This window comes from Heterocephalus glaber, unplaced genomic scaffold (assembly GCF_053883595.1).
Source record: "Heterocephalus glaber isolate CG9 unplaced genomic scaffold, H.glaber_assembly_v1.0 deba00001724, whole genome shotgun sequence".
Classification (NCBI taxonomy): Eukaryota; Metazoa; Chordata; class Mammalia; order Rodentia; family Bathyergidae; genus Heterocephalus; species Heterocephalus glaber.
The window spans coordinates 5140180-5153917 of record NW_028258435.1 but is presented as its reverse complement, the minus strand read 5'-3'; the positions used below and the strand labels follow the sequence as shown (position 1 = coordinate 5153917).

Below are 13738 nucleotides of genomic sequence, written 5' to 3'. Positions count from 1 at the left end.
ACTTCTCCGCCGCCATCTCCTCTCTAGCAAAGTGCTTGTGGTGAGGATTCAGTGAGATGGTTTGTATAAAGCACCAAGAACATGTGACCCACAGACTGTTGTTGGTTACGATGACAACGATCGTCATCACTGCAGTCTTCCCTTAGAGGAAGCATCCCTTAGGTAAGATGGCCAAGCATTTGCTTGTAACCTGTGCACATCCTCCTATACACTTTATTCATCATTATTTTTCTTGTTTTGAGACAGGGTCTCACCATGTAGTTCAGGGTGGTCTTGAACTCACTGTGTGGCCCAGGCTGGCCTTGAACTTGGGGCAATCCTCCTACCTCAGCCTCCTGAGTGCTGGGCTTACAGGCATGTGCCATCCACCAGGCTTCCAGACACCATCTTTAAAATATATATATATTCTCCCCCTGCAGTGTGTTGAATCCATGTATGTGGACCCTGTGGCCATGGAGCGCTGACTGTGTACAGGGTTTATTCAGCCCTGACTCTCTGCTTTGCAGGCAGTTTTGTTTTGTTTTTTTAGGGTTTTTTTTGTACCAGGGATCAAACTCGGGTCCTTGCACTGGCACAGCAGGAGGTGAAACCACTGAGCTAAATCCCCGGCCCTGAAGGCAGTTTTGAGAAGGACACAAACTCCACTCCCGGTTGGTCCAAAGCAGGGGTCCCAAGCTCACCATGGGCCTCCCCATCTCTGATGCCTGGGCCTCAGCTTTCTTGCAGTGTGACCTTTCTGTCACCGCATCTCTTCCCTTCTCCTTGCCCTGGTCCCAAATCACCCTGGCCCACCTTCCTCACCAGCTGCACTATTTCCTTTCCTGTATCTCAATTTTTTTTTTTTTTTTGATACCAGAGATTGAAGTCGGGACCTTGCGCTTTCAAGGCAGGCGCCGGAACCACTGAGCTAAATCCCCGGCCTCTCTATTTCCTTTCCTACTCCTTAGGCACCAAAACTTCCTGCCAGGTCTTCAGAAGAGGCAGCAAAGACTGATGAGGACCCGTCTTCCTCCTCTCTGAGACCACTAGCCCCTTCTCTGCATCTCTTATTCACCATATGGCTCCTCCTTTCATTAGCCGAGTGTGGTGGAGCACACCTGATATTCCAGCACTGGGAGGCTGAGGCAGGAGGATCACTGCGTGTTCAAGGCCAGCCTAAGCTACACAGAGAGACCCTGTATCCAAAAAAGAAAAAAGAAAATTCCTCCCTTCACTCTCCCATAAACTGTGTCACCACCACCTCTGGAGCCCCAAGCCTCTGTTCCTTTCTGCAACTCAGACTCTTTTTTTTTTTTTTTTTTTAGTCAGAGTCTCACTATACAGTTCAGGCTGGCCTTGAACTCATTATGTAGCCCAGGCTGGCCTCATACTCGAGGTGATCCTCCTGCCTCAGCCTCCTGAGTGCTGGGGTTGCAGGTGTGCACCACCACACCCGCCTGCAACTCAGATTCTTTACAAACACTACTTGTGATTCATGAGATTGCTGTGCACTGGCACAGGACAGAAGCTTCCACTCCCTTTCCCCTGCCTGCATGTCAGTCCTACAGCTCAGCCAAAGCACCTGGAGGGGAGGAAAGCCATATTCTCCTGCAAGACACATTTGCAAAAGTCATTTGCTTTTCAAGCAAAATTCACATGGCTGGGCATGTCCCCAGTGGACTGATTGATTAGACAGTCAAGTATTGGGCCGGGGATTTAGCTCTGGTTTCACCGCCTGCTGCGCAAGTGCAAGGACCGGAGTTTGATCCCCGGTACCAAAAAAAAAAAAAAACGAAAAGAAAGTCAAGTATTTGTCTATGGAAAAACCTTTAAGGTGCTTTTGAAAAATTGCCTATTGATGTCCAGTATCATCCACCTTGAAGGCACTTGGGCTATGAAGCCTGAGGTTTGACATCACCTTGCTTTGAAGTGGGCCATGAAATGATACTCAGGACAAAGAATCCAGAATCTCTTGTGAAGTTCAAAACTCTAATGGAATCTGTGATTTGAGGGACGCCGTGGTGGTAGCTACCAACCACGTGTGGCTTCTGAACACATGAGATGCACCGTAAACGGAACTTTCCTCTGGAGCCCTGTCCTGCATGCAGACACAAAAGTCTCAGTTTGAAAAACAAAAAAGTGCTTGAAATCCTGGGGCCCTTTCCCAGGAAGCCTGCTCCACTCAGCCCCCAGTCTGGCTGGCTTCGCTCAGTAGTGGTCTCCGTTTGCAAAGGATCCACTGCATCACTGCACCATATTGACCCCCTCTGGAGCACTCACAGATGTCACTGTCATTGAGTGACCGCTTGCGGGACCCCTGCTGAACTTTCCAAAGTCACCCTCAAATACCATTGATTCCATCCATTCTTGGTCTGCCAGCTACAGCCTTATTGGTTTGTGGGGAGATTAGAAATTTTGTACTGTGCTCTTGGCTTTCTTGGAAAGCACTGTGAGGTTTGCAGAGATGGCTGATGGGGGACCATGAGCTTCAATCCTGTGACTGTATCTTCCTGCCTTGTCCCTCCACACTACCCCAGAATGTCCCCTGCATGAGCAGGGGGCTGAGCAGGAAGTTGGCAGGCAGCCCCTTTGTCCCCTGGGTGGGATCCAGAGATCCGCACCCTGGAGCCCTCGTGCAGCTGGTGGGTGACACTGAGGCTTGGTGTCCACTGACCAAGATTACCCCTCCACTCGACTGGTTGGTTACTAGTTCCGTGTCTGGAGCAGCCTCCTTGCCTTTGGAAAAGCTGTAGCCCTGCACTGCCTGACGTGGTAGCCTCTAACCACATGTGGCTACCGAACACGACAGGTGAGCTGTACGTGGAACATGCTCCTAATTTCTACACTTCCGTGCTGCGGGTGCCAGCCTCTTGGTGGTGTGGTCCGGGCCCCGTGGCCCTGTGCAGGGGTGGGGGACGGTTGCAGTGGAGCGTGGACTGTGCCGTAGGAGTTAGTCACCCTGCAGCCACATCCCTGGGCGACCTCCACAGCTACTCATTCCTCAGTGTCCTCCCTGTGACTGGACTTTCCTCCCAGGGCTCCAGAGGACACCTCTGAAGTGCTTTAGAAGTGTCCTAGAACACACAACAAGCACTAGCGATCACCCGCCCAGGCCAGGATGGCTTTACCTTCCTGCTGCTCCCCTGCTTCCCAGCGCTGGGCAGCTGTAAGGTCCGTACTGCCTGTGGATCTCCGTTCTTTTCCTGTCTTATTTGATGCCAGGCACTGCCTTGCGGTACACTCAGGAGATGCTGCCGAGTCAGAGATCGTTGGGACGCACTTTGGGGTGAGGTTATTTGGGAAGCTGGCTTGATATGTGCTTATCAGTGAGGGACGTGTGGGGCCAATGGCAGGTGGCAGTGATGTGACATTTTAGACCGGTTGCCAGCCAACATCACAGTGCTCAGAGCAGGAAGGGGAGCAACCCTGTACCTATTAACAGTCATTCCACTGCATCCTCTCCTCTCAGCCCCGGCAACGTCTAACCTTCTTTCTGTCTCCATGGATTTGCCTATCTGGGTGCTTCATATGAACGAACTGGGGAATACGTGACCTTTTACAACTGGCTTCTTCCACTGTGCAGTGTCTTCAAGATTTACCCACGATGTACTGCATTTCTTTTTATTGTTTAATAATATTCCAATGTGTTGATATCCCACATTTTGCTTATCCATGATGAATTACAAATATTTCTACTATGAGAATTTATGACTTTTTGGTGTGTTTTTCTTGGCTTGCTTTTATGGTACTGGGGCCAGAATCCAGGGGCGCCCTTGTCATTAAATTATATTCTCAGTCTTTTGTTCTTTTTAAATTTTGAGACAGGGTCTCATTAAGTGGCCCAGGCTGGCTTCAAACTTGCAATCCTCCTGCCTCAGCCTCTGTAAGGAGCAGGGGAAGGGGACGTTACCAGAACCTCTGCAGTGAGTCCTGGTCTCCTGCAAGCCAAGGCAGCACACGGCGAATTACAGGAAAGGTAGAAAAATGAGACTGAGAAGAAGCTGAGCTTTGGGTCTGATCAGTGCTGCTCTGGGCGGCAAAAACGAAAGCCCCCAGCTTACCACACCTTTTATTCAGTACATCGGGAGAAACAAATGTAACAAATGACTTGCAGAGAGTTCAGTACATCGGGAGAAGCAAATGTAACAAACGACTGGCAGAGAGTTCAGTACATCGGGAGAAACAAATGTAACAAATGACTGGCAGAGAGTTCAATAGTTCACATTGGGATAAACAAGGTGTAACAGAAGGCTTGCAGAGAGTTCAGTACATCTCCAGCAAACAAGATGTTAATCAGTCCAAGAACAATGAGGAACTGAGCAGATGTTTGTTCTCCCAGGATGTTTCTTGTCCTGGAGAATCACAGCATCACTGGATCACTGAAGTCTCAGTTGTGACTGGAGGCCAAACTGGAGTTATTCTGTAGCTGGGCTGTAGGCAAGAGAACTAGGCTAACCAAATGATTTTTCCCTAGAATTATGTAGCATTGCTCCCAACAAGCCTCCTGAATAGCTGAGATTATAGGCATGTGCCACCACACCTGGCTTGTACCTGGGTTTTCATTTCCCTGGGTTTATACTGGGGTAGAACGACAGGGTCACGTGATAACCACACTCAGCCTGATTTGCAGGGGGCTGCAGGTTGTAAACTCGAATTCTGGGTCCTCGCCAGCACTGTTATTGTCCCTCTGTGATGTGTCCCGGGGGTGTCATTGGTGTCTCACTGTGGCCCTGATCGGCATTTCCCGGAGCATGGGTGGAAGCATGGCTTTGCCTTTTTCCTCTGTCTCCTGCTCTGTTGGAAGAAGGTAATGTCAGGCCTGGGGACTTTATCACTCATCCAACTTGGCTATTTTAGAGATGGAGAAGCCGAGGCTCAGCACACCCCTGACACTTGCTCACCACCACGCCATCCGTCTGGGACAGCCCAGGAGGGAGCCAGGGTTTCTGCCTCCTAGACCAAGACTTCTTCTTCCTGCGTGTTGGTCAAAGGAAGCCCTGCTGTCTTCACCCTCCCCAGTGCCCTGGAGGAGCCCAGGGCAGCGGCTGCCTCCCGATACCAGAAGCCATGGCTCCCGCTCCGGGCTGCTCTGCTCAGCGGGTACAGGTAAGTGTTTTACCTTCGCCCCTTCAGGACTCGGGTGGTCACTGCTCTTGTCCTTTGGTCCCCCAGAGAACTACATCCATCTCTTTATTTCCCTACACTCTTGCCTGCCACTTTATAAGTCATTCTTTTCTTTTTTTTTTTTGGTACCGGGGATTGAACTTGGGACCTTGCGCTTGCAAGGCAGGCGCCAGAACCACTGAACTAAATCCCCGGCCCCTGTAAGTCATTCTTGATTAAACACTCCTCCAATTTCCTCATCTGTGAATTTGTTTCTTTCTTTTTTTTTTTGTACCAGGGATCGAACTCGGGTTCTTGTGCTTGTAGGGCAGGCAGTGGCACCACTGAGCTGAACCCCCGGCCCTGTGCATCTATCCTTATTATCCATCCATCCATCTACCACCCACTCATCTATTCGCCCATTAATCTACTGACCCAGCCATCCCCCCCCCACTCATCCACTCACCTATTCAACTACGTCCATCCACCCGCCCACCTACCCACTTCCCATCCCCAAGCCCAGGACATAGTCTGTGTGGAAGCTCAGTGCATTCAGCCAACATGGGGTACTTTCTGCTCAACAGGTGGGCAGTGCCATCGGCCAGGAATGCGAGAAAACAGAACACCGCCTCTGTCCTTCACAGCTGACAATACCGGCCAGAGATAAGAATAAAATTTACATCTCTTACTTCCTCATAGTCCTGCAATGCAGTGGGAAAAGGCAAACAGAAAGAAGGAAAAAGAAGGAGAGAAAGGAAGGGAGGGAGGGAGAGAGGTCTGGAGAATTACTCAGGGAAATTTCTTTGGAAAGGAATTAGGAGGTGCATTCTAGACTCTGTTTTTTGTTTGTTTGTTTAGTTTTATTTTTGTGGTACTAGGGATGGAACTCAGGACCATGCACTTGCAAAGCAGGCATGATGCCACTGAGCTAAATCCCCGGCCAAATTATTTTAAGGTAGTTTGAGTATTAACTTTCTGTTTGTCTTCTTTTTTTTTATTTTTCTTTTTGTCTTCTAAGTCAATGGTCCCAACCTTTTTGGCACCAGGGACCAGTTTCATGGGAGACGGTTTCTCGAGTGGGGACAGGGACGGTTTCAGGATAATTTAGAGCAGTGTACAACCTGGCTCCCTTGTGTGAGGAACTCACAGGGTCTGGCTCCTGTCCGAATCTAAGACACAGAGAGAGAGATATTAAATCACTTTCCCTTTGAAAGAGGCCTCATGCTGGCCAGCCACCCACCCGACCCGTGTCCTGAGACCCTGCCAGCCTCTGTCCCCTCTGGCCACCAGCAAGGGAGGTAAGGTCTAAGAGCAAGCAGCAGAGCCGGCGCAGGGAGGTCACCAGTGCTGACTTGTGCCACATCTTGAACAGCTCTGCCCGTGAACCTGGCTGAGTGGAACAGTGTCACAGGAGCCCACCGAGGAGCTGAGGTTAGAGCTGAGCTCCCTGAGGAGGAGGAGAAGGAGAGGAGGAGGAGGAGGAGGAGGGCTGTTGGCAGCCTCTGGGAGCCCCCAGCAGCAGTTCATGGTGCAGAGGTGACATTACAAAGGCCAGACCCAAGCCCACCAGGGCTGCTTCTGAATCAAGCAAGGAGCAGAGTGGTTCCCAGGGGAGACCAGGCACCTGTCTCACTTTTCTTTGTGTCTCCCGGCCTAGCAGGTGGTAGGTGCTCAGGGGAACAGAATCTGACAGATGTGACTCTACAGAAAACGGAGGTGCTGGGAACCGTCTGGGTTCAAAATGTTCCCAGAGCGAATGATGCGCTCCACTGCAGGTTGAAAGGTAGCTCCCTCCCCTCTTCTGGTCTATCTCTATGGTGACCATTACCAGGACTGGTCAAGGTCACACGTGGTCAACCAAGTGGCAGTGCCCTGGGGACCGAGCAGTTGCATCTTAGCTATGGCATTTCAGATTCTGAACAGCTCTGTATTACATCAGTCTTTTTGTTGTTGCACAAATGCGATAAAAAAGCATTGGATGCATTTCTTAGGAAGACAAGCCATCCTGCTGCCTTAGAACTGATTGGATTTTTCTATTTCCATACACACATGTATTTTACACCCCACGGCGATCGCAGTGAGCATATAATTTTGTATTGTGCTAAGATGCCTTTTTTTTTTTTTTTTTTTAGCAAATCGTTTGTTCTTTTGCATAGATTCTGTGCTTGGGGCCAGGCTTTTTGCTGAGGACAATGGGGCACATTGGCGTGACCTCTCCTGGGTGTCTGTGAAATGGCTTTGTTTTCCAGAGTGCTACAGACTAAGAAACTCGCTGGAGAACAGAAGAGAATAGACTGCGAATACAGATTTCTTGTGTGCTGGGTCTAAGTGGGGTATTTGACTGGGGTGAGAGGAAACCTCCTTTATAAATCCAGGGGACACAGCGCTGCCGTTACAGCCTGCGAAGCAAGGCTTTCCATTCTGAGACTGGCACATGCAAGCAACCTTGGGCCTGATTCGCAGGTGCTCATTTCCCAGCTTCAGAAAGCAAGAGCAGCCTGTCTCTTAGGGATGAGGAGGGGACTGGGTGGGAGAGTGGCCGCCAGTCTTTGCCTGTGACTGTTCATGACTGTCGTAGAGCTGACCCTGGGAGAGCCTCTCTGACCCTATGTTTGTACATATCCAGAACAGGGAAAAGAAATGAGATAATGAATGTGAACGTGTTACGTTAGTTAAAACCATCTGTTCAAAGCCAGGCGTGGTGCCACACCCCTGCCATCCCAGCACTCGGAAGGCTGAAGCAGGAGGATCACTGTGAATTCAAGGTCAGCCTGGGCTACATAGCTAGACCCTGTCTCAAAAACACAAAAAGAAGGCATCTGTCCATCCATTTGTCATCCCTGTGTCTGTCTTTCTGGCTGTCTTTCTTCCACCCCCAGAATGTGGCATGGAAGCAGGCACAGAGGATGCCGAGGTAGGTGGAGCAGGGGACCCTGGGGACAGGGCCTGGGACAGCCCGACAGGCGCTGAATGAGTCCCTCCTTCCTTCGAATCCCGCTCCCTTCCTCCTTCCCTCTCTCCTGTACATTCTTTGCCCTCCACGGTGCTCGGTGTCCCTGCATGGTGCCACATCTCCTGCAGCACTGGGGACCACACTGCTCACCCTGATGACCTCGCTCTTCTGCAGAGGAGACAACCTGGATGGCACATGGGGCTACCAGGCTCCTGTGGACTTGGAGATTCATCCGGGATGACGGCACTGAGAGATTTCGGCTCATATCAGAAAGGTTCTTTTTCACGGTCTGGGCCATCACAGGACAGAAGAAACTTTCCCAGAAGGGATTGCGTTCCTTGTCCCCAAGGACTCTGAGACAGCTGGGCCAGCTGGTGACCGAGAAGCTGAGGGGATTTCAAGCTCTTTTTGAAGTGAGGAAGGGTGATTCAGTGACTTTCAGATTTTCTTTTCTTTCTTGTGTGCGTGTGTGTGTGTGTGTGTGTGTGAGAGAGAGAGAGAGAGAGAGAGAGAGGGAGGGAGAGAACATGTGTGTCCAAGAGCTCTTTTCCACTGGGAGGTCACTTCCTACTTGCTATAATTTCTCTTTTCTTTTTTTCTTGTTCTCTTTCTTTCCTGTTGTATGGCTATGCCACAGTTTTTCCATTCACCTGTTGGAAGGCATTTTGATTGCTTCCAAGTTTTGGCAATAAGTAAACTACTATAAACATTTTCTTTTGAGGTATTGGGAATTGAACCTAGGGTCTTTGCACTGAGCTACATCCCTAGCCAGTTTTGTTTTAAATTTTGAGACTGAGTCACACTAAGTCTTTAAATTGCTCAAACTTGTCATCCTCCTGCCTCAGCCTCCCAGAGTGCTCAGATTATAAGCGTGCACCCCCATGCCTGGCTTGCTATAAACAGTCTTAATAGGTTTGGGGTTTTCAGCGTATTTGAATGTCAACAAGCACAGCTGCCAGATCATGTGGTGCGAGTATGTTTAGTCTTGTGAGACACTGGCTTCTGTCTTCCAATTCACCTGCATGGTTTTGCCTTTTCTCCATCAGTGACAGAGAGTCCCTGCCACTCACATCCTCACCAGTGTTTGGTCCCGTTGTTCTGGGTTTGGGCTGTTCTAAGAGGTGTGTGGTGGGATCTCACTGTTGTTTGAATGTGTGATTTCCGACGACATTGGATGGTGAGCCTCTCCACATGCATAATCACCATCTGCACACCTTGGGGTCAGGCGTCTGTTCAGATCTTTTTCCTGCTCTTTAATCTGGTCATTTATTCTTTATTTTTTTATTTATTTCTTTTTTGAGACAGCATCTTGCTATGTGGTCCAGCCTGGCCTCAAACTCACAGTGATCCTCCTGCCTCAGCCTCTCAAGTGCTTGTTTGATTACAGGCCCGTGCTACCATACCCGGCAAGTTCTCTTACTGGGTTCTAAGAGTTCTTGGAACTTTTTGGATAACAGTTCTTTATCAGAAATACCCTTTGCCCTATTTTCTCCTATCCCGTGGCTTGCCTTCCAATTCTCTTGAGAGTGTTTTCAGAGAGCTACTTTGAGGGTTTGATTTTGAATCTCGGTAAGAATCTTTAATTCTTGTCGTTTAAGGTTACTAAAATAGATTATGTAAATTACAAAGAAAGTCTGTGACTGAAGATTGGGTTATAGATGACTGGGGCTTTGATTGATTTAATGTCATGCTTTAGTATTTAACATTTCTATTTTGTCTTCTAGCTGTCCATTCATCTATCTAGCTATCTAGCTATCTCCAATACTGAGGAATGAACCTAGAGCCTTTGCATTGAGCTAGGGTATATCTGTAACCCCCTCTTTTTGGAGACAAAGTCTTGCTGTGTAGTTCAGGCTGGCCTTGAATTTACTATGTAGCCTGAGCTGGGATTACAGGGATGTGCCACTAAGCTCAGCACTCTCTCTTTATAATTTTGAGACTTTCCTAAGTCTCTGAGTTGCCTAGATTGAGCTTGAAGTTTCAATCCTCCAGCCTCAGCCTCCTGAGTAGCTGGGATTACAGCTAGGTGCCACCATACCCAGCTTCTTTTTATATTTTTAAATCCGTGTTATGTTTCTAGTCTCACACATTCTTCTTTTTTTCTTTTGGTATCGGGGATTGAACTCAGGACCTTCTGCTTACCAGGCAGGCATGGCGCTACTGAGCTACATCCCCAAATCATCTCACACATTCTTGTGACAGCTTGGAACACAGGTAGACACTGCCTGTGGGAATTCACTGTGTCTCTGCTCATCATGACGACTTCGGGTTAAGGCCCAGTTCTGGCATTGTACAGCTCCACTGGTGTCTGGGGGTATTGGTGTCAATAGAATCTGTGCAGTGAACAAGGCCTTAAAGCTCACCAAAATCCAGTCCCCAATTTTATAGTAAAGAGCAGGAATCCAGAGAGCAGCAGACACACATATTATGTGACTGGCGTCGCCAGCTGTTGATTTGATGGTTCGTGCAGGGCTTTAGGAGCGGAGCTGAGGCTGCAGCTCAGGCCTCTCTCCCCACTCCCAACACACAGTGGCCTCCTCCACCACAGTCACCCAGCGGTGAGTGTCCTCATGTGGGACAGTCATTTTAACTAGAGCTCTTAGCATAGAGTGATGACAGCAACTGTGATCTTGGCTCAGTGCTTAGCCAGGTGTCTGGTGTTGCCTGGGCTGGGTGACAAACTGAGTCACAGTGGACCCTTGGCTTATGAACTCCATTCATTCCTGAGGGCTGGTTGTAACACAAGTTGGTCAACTGAAGGTTCAGGCTCCTCTAAACAGCCTTCAAAGTCTCTCTCCTGTACAAAAAAAAAAAGACAAAAGTCAGGGCTGAGGATTTAGCCCAGTGGCACTGCGCCTGCTTTGCAAGCATAAGGTCCTGAGTTTGATCCCCGGTACCAAAAAAAAAGTCTCTCTCCAATATACAGGCAGATCTCAGTGTCCTTAAAGAGACACTGGCCCAGGATTTTTCAACCCCACACAGGCAAGGCTGTTGTAATGTTCATTCCAGAACTCTTTAAGGGTTAAGTCTGTATCTGAGACCATCTGGAAACACACAAGCAGCCAGCATTTGGGTCATAACTCAAGACATTGGTTGTAAGTTAAAACTAAAATTTCAATCATAACCCAAGTTGTTTGTATGTCAGGCTGGTTGTAACTTGAGGGTCCACTGTATTTTTTTTTTTTTTTGGTACTGGGGATTGAACTAGGGACCTTGGACTTTCGAGGCAGGCGGTGGAACCACTGAGTTAATTCCACAGCCCTATTTATTTATTTATTTATTTAATTTATTTATTTTTTTGGTCCACTGTATTTTTAAAAGCCGAGATAGGCTTGGTTGGGTCAGGTGTGGCCAGGAACTGGAGCCACAGAAGAATATGGAAGCTCCTGCTGCAATCAGGGAGGTGGAACCAGAGGAAGAAGATTTATCCCAAGGAAGGTCACTTGTCCCACAAAGAGGGTAGGGGTACCTGGCAGAGAAAGCACTCGGTGCTCACTGTGATTATAGGGCACCAGAGGTGTTTGAAGAGGAGAGAGGTTCCACCCTACTGGGGATCAAGGTTGACTACTAGATGTTGCAATTAAGATCGAAAGCCAAGGGAAAGGAGTTTCCAAAGGCCCAGGGGCACAAAAGCAAAAGAAGCTGTGCTACACATCTGTAATTTGGGAGGCTGAGGCAGGAGGATCACAAATTCAAGGCCAGCCTGGGCAATTTAGCAAGATTCTGTCTCAGAAAATAAATAAGGAGGACCTGGGATATAGCTCAATGCAAAGGCCCTGGGTTCAATCCTTGGTACCCAGAAAAAAGTTAAAAAGAAAGCAAAAGAAAAAGCAATATGTAGGAGATATTTGAAGTTGTCTGGAAACTAAACTGCATACAAATAAGGAAATGCTGAGTTGGAAATAAGGTTTCCAGAGAAAAAAGTTGGGGCCAGGGCTAACTCCCAGGGAACTAGATGCCAGAATTTGTGCTTTAGGTTGTAGCCATTAGGGATTGAGTTACCAGATAAATACAAGGTGTCCAGTTAAGTTCAATTCCAAGTAAACAATGGATATTTGCATGAACATCTTTTACTAAGAAATTATTCACTGCGTATCTGAAATTCAAACTGAACTGGGCATTTTCCATTTCTCCTTCCTAAATCTGGCTATCCCAAATGAAGCCAAGGCGGTCTGGAGCTAAGGCATCACGAGGCTGCTGATTCAACCCGAACAGCAGTACCTCGAATGTCTCCACAGATGCCCAGGAGAGCAGGCCAGGCCTTGCCAGCTACTGCACTCCCTTGGAGTTCTCTGGAAAGACTGAACCAACCCCCTTGTGGAGTCTTGCTGTTAAACCTCCTGGAAGCAGGAGATTAGGGCAAAGCAGACAACTAACATTAGAACCCATCAAAGGCCATAACCCAGAGGCCGTGCCCAGAACATAGGACCTGAAGGACCCCAGGGCGCCTGAGCACTGTACAGGGAAACAATCAGAAAGCAATATTCTCAATCCTTCATTGGAATCTGCGCTGTTTGCAGGGCCAGTCAGAAGATGCTCTTTTCAATCCTTCATTTGTATGTGGTGGGAAGCAAAGTGAGGCTCTCCACAGGGCAGTTTAAACCTGCCGCCAGGTCAGGCGAGGATTTCCCAGCACCATTGTCCCGATGCCTTATTTCCCTGAGGGGAAGCCAGTTTGGGTACTGAAGACCCCTTTCCCCTACCTTTGGGGTGCTGTGAGTGCTCATTCTCACCCTGCTGAGTGACCCTTTAGTCCACCTTCAATAAATGTGCACTTTCTCTGCCTTTTCTGTCTTGTCCAGCTCTTTGTTCAGGACCCAAAGAACCTGGAGAGCCACCGCCAAACCTCCAGCCAGGGACACCCTCTGTCAGTGTCCTTATGCTCTCGGCGCTAGCGCAGCCATTCTTTGTCACTGTGCTAACTCAATTGGAGCCCTGGACTTCAGTGACCCGAACGCCCCCTTCCCTTGAGCAGGCGCTCGGCCATCCTTACCTGCCCCAGCCTCACACATTCTCATGCTGGAAAGTTTTAAAAAACAACCAAGGCCAGCCTGAGCTACATTGTGAGATTCTGTCTCCAAAACCAACCAAGAAGCTCCTCTCAAGGACGTGGTGTGCATGCCTGTAATCCCGGGGTGGCTGAGGCAGGGAGATCACTGTGAGTTTGAGTCTGGCCTGGGCTACCTAGTGAGTTCATGGTCAGCCTAAACTACATAGTAAGACTGCCTCAAAAAACCAAACAAGGGCCGGGGATTTAGCTCAGTGGTTCCGCTGCCTGCCTTGAAAGCCTGGTACAAAAACACCACACACACACACACACAGATGGAGTTTGGGATCCTACTCAGAAAATGCTAGAAGGTTCAAGAAGCTTCTCCTGTAAGACACCTGCAGCCAAATATGTAACCCTTTCCATGGAACTTGCTCTAAAGATGAAAGTGCCTATGGCTATCACACAGATACAGAGAGATGCATGTACACTTACTTGCGCAGTCCTACTTGTGAGAAAGAAGAGCTACTTATATAGCAGCAGGAGGCCAGTGATGGGTCCCAATTCAAGCCCACTGATGGACCTCCCAATTGGTCCAAATTGTTCTAAACATAAGCCTTCTGATTCAAGCTCGCTGACTTGTCCAAATCCAGTCCTGCAGTTTGGTCCAAATTCAAGCATGCTGAGGTCAGGATAGGCTTCTCCAAATTGTGGGA

General features: G+C 48.8%; 1 long non-coding RNA gene across 1 annotated transcript; it reads left to right on the top strand.

Moving 5' to 3' along the window:
• The first annotated feature begins 4236 nt into the window (after positions 1–4236).
• On the top strand, positions 4237–13492 carry LOC110347547 (uncharacterized). Its single transcript, XR_002392240.2, has 2 exons — positions 4237–5085; positions 5667–13492. It is a non-coding gene; the product is annotated as an uncharacterized LOC110347547 (long non-coding RNA).
• Positions 13493–13738: the final 246 nt, after the last annotated feature.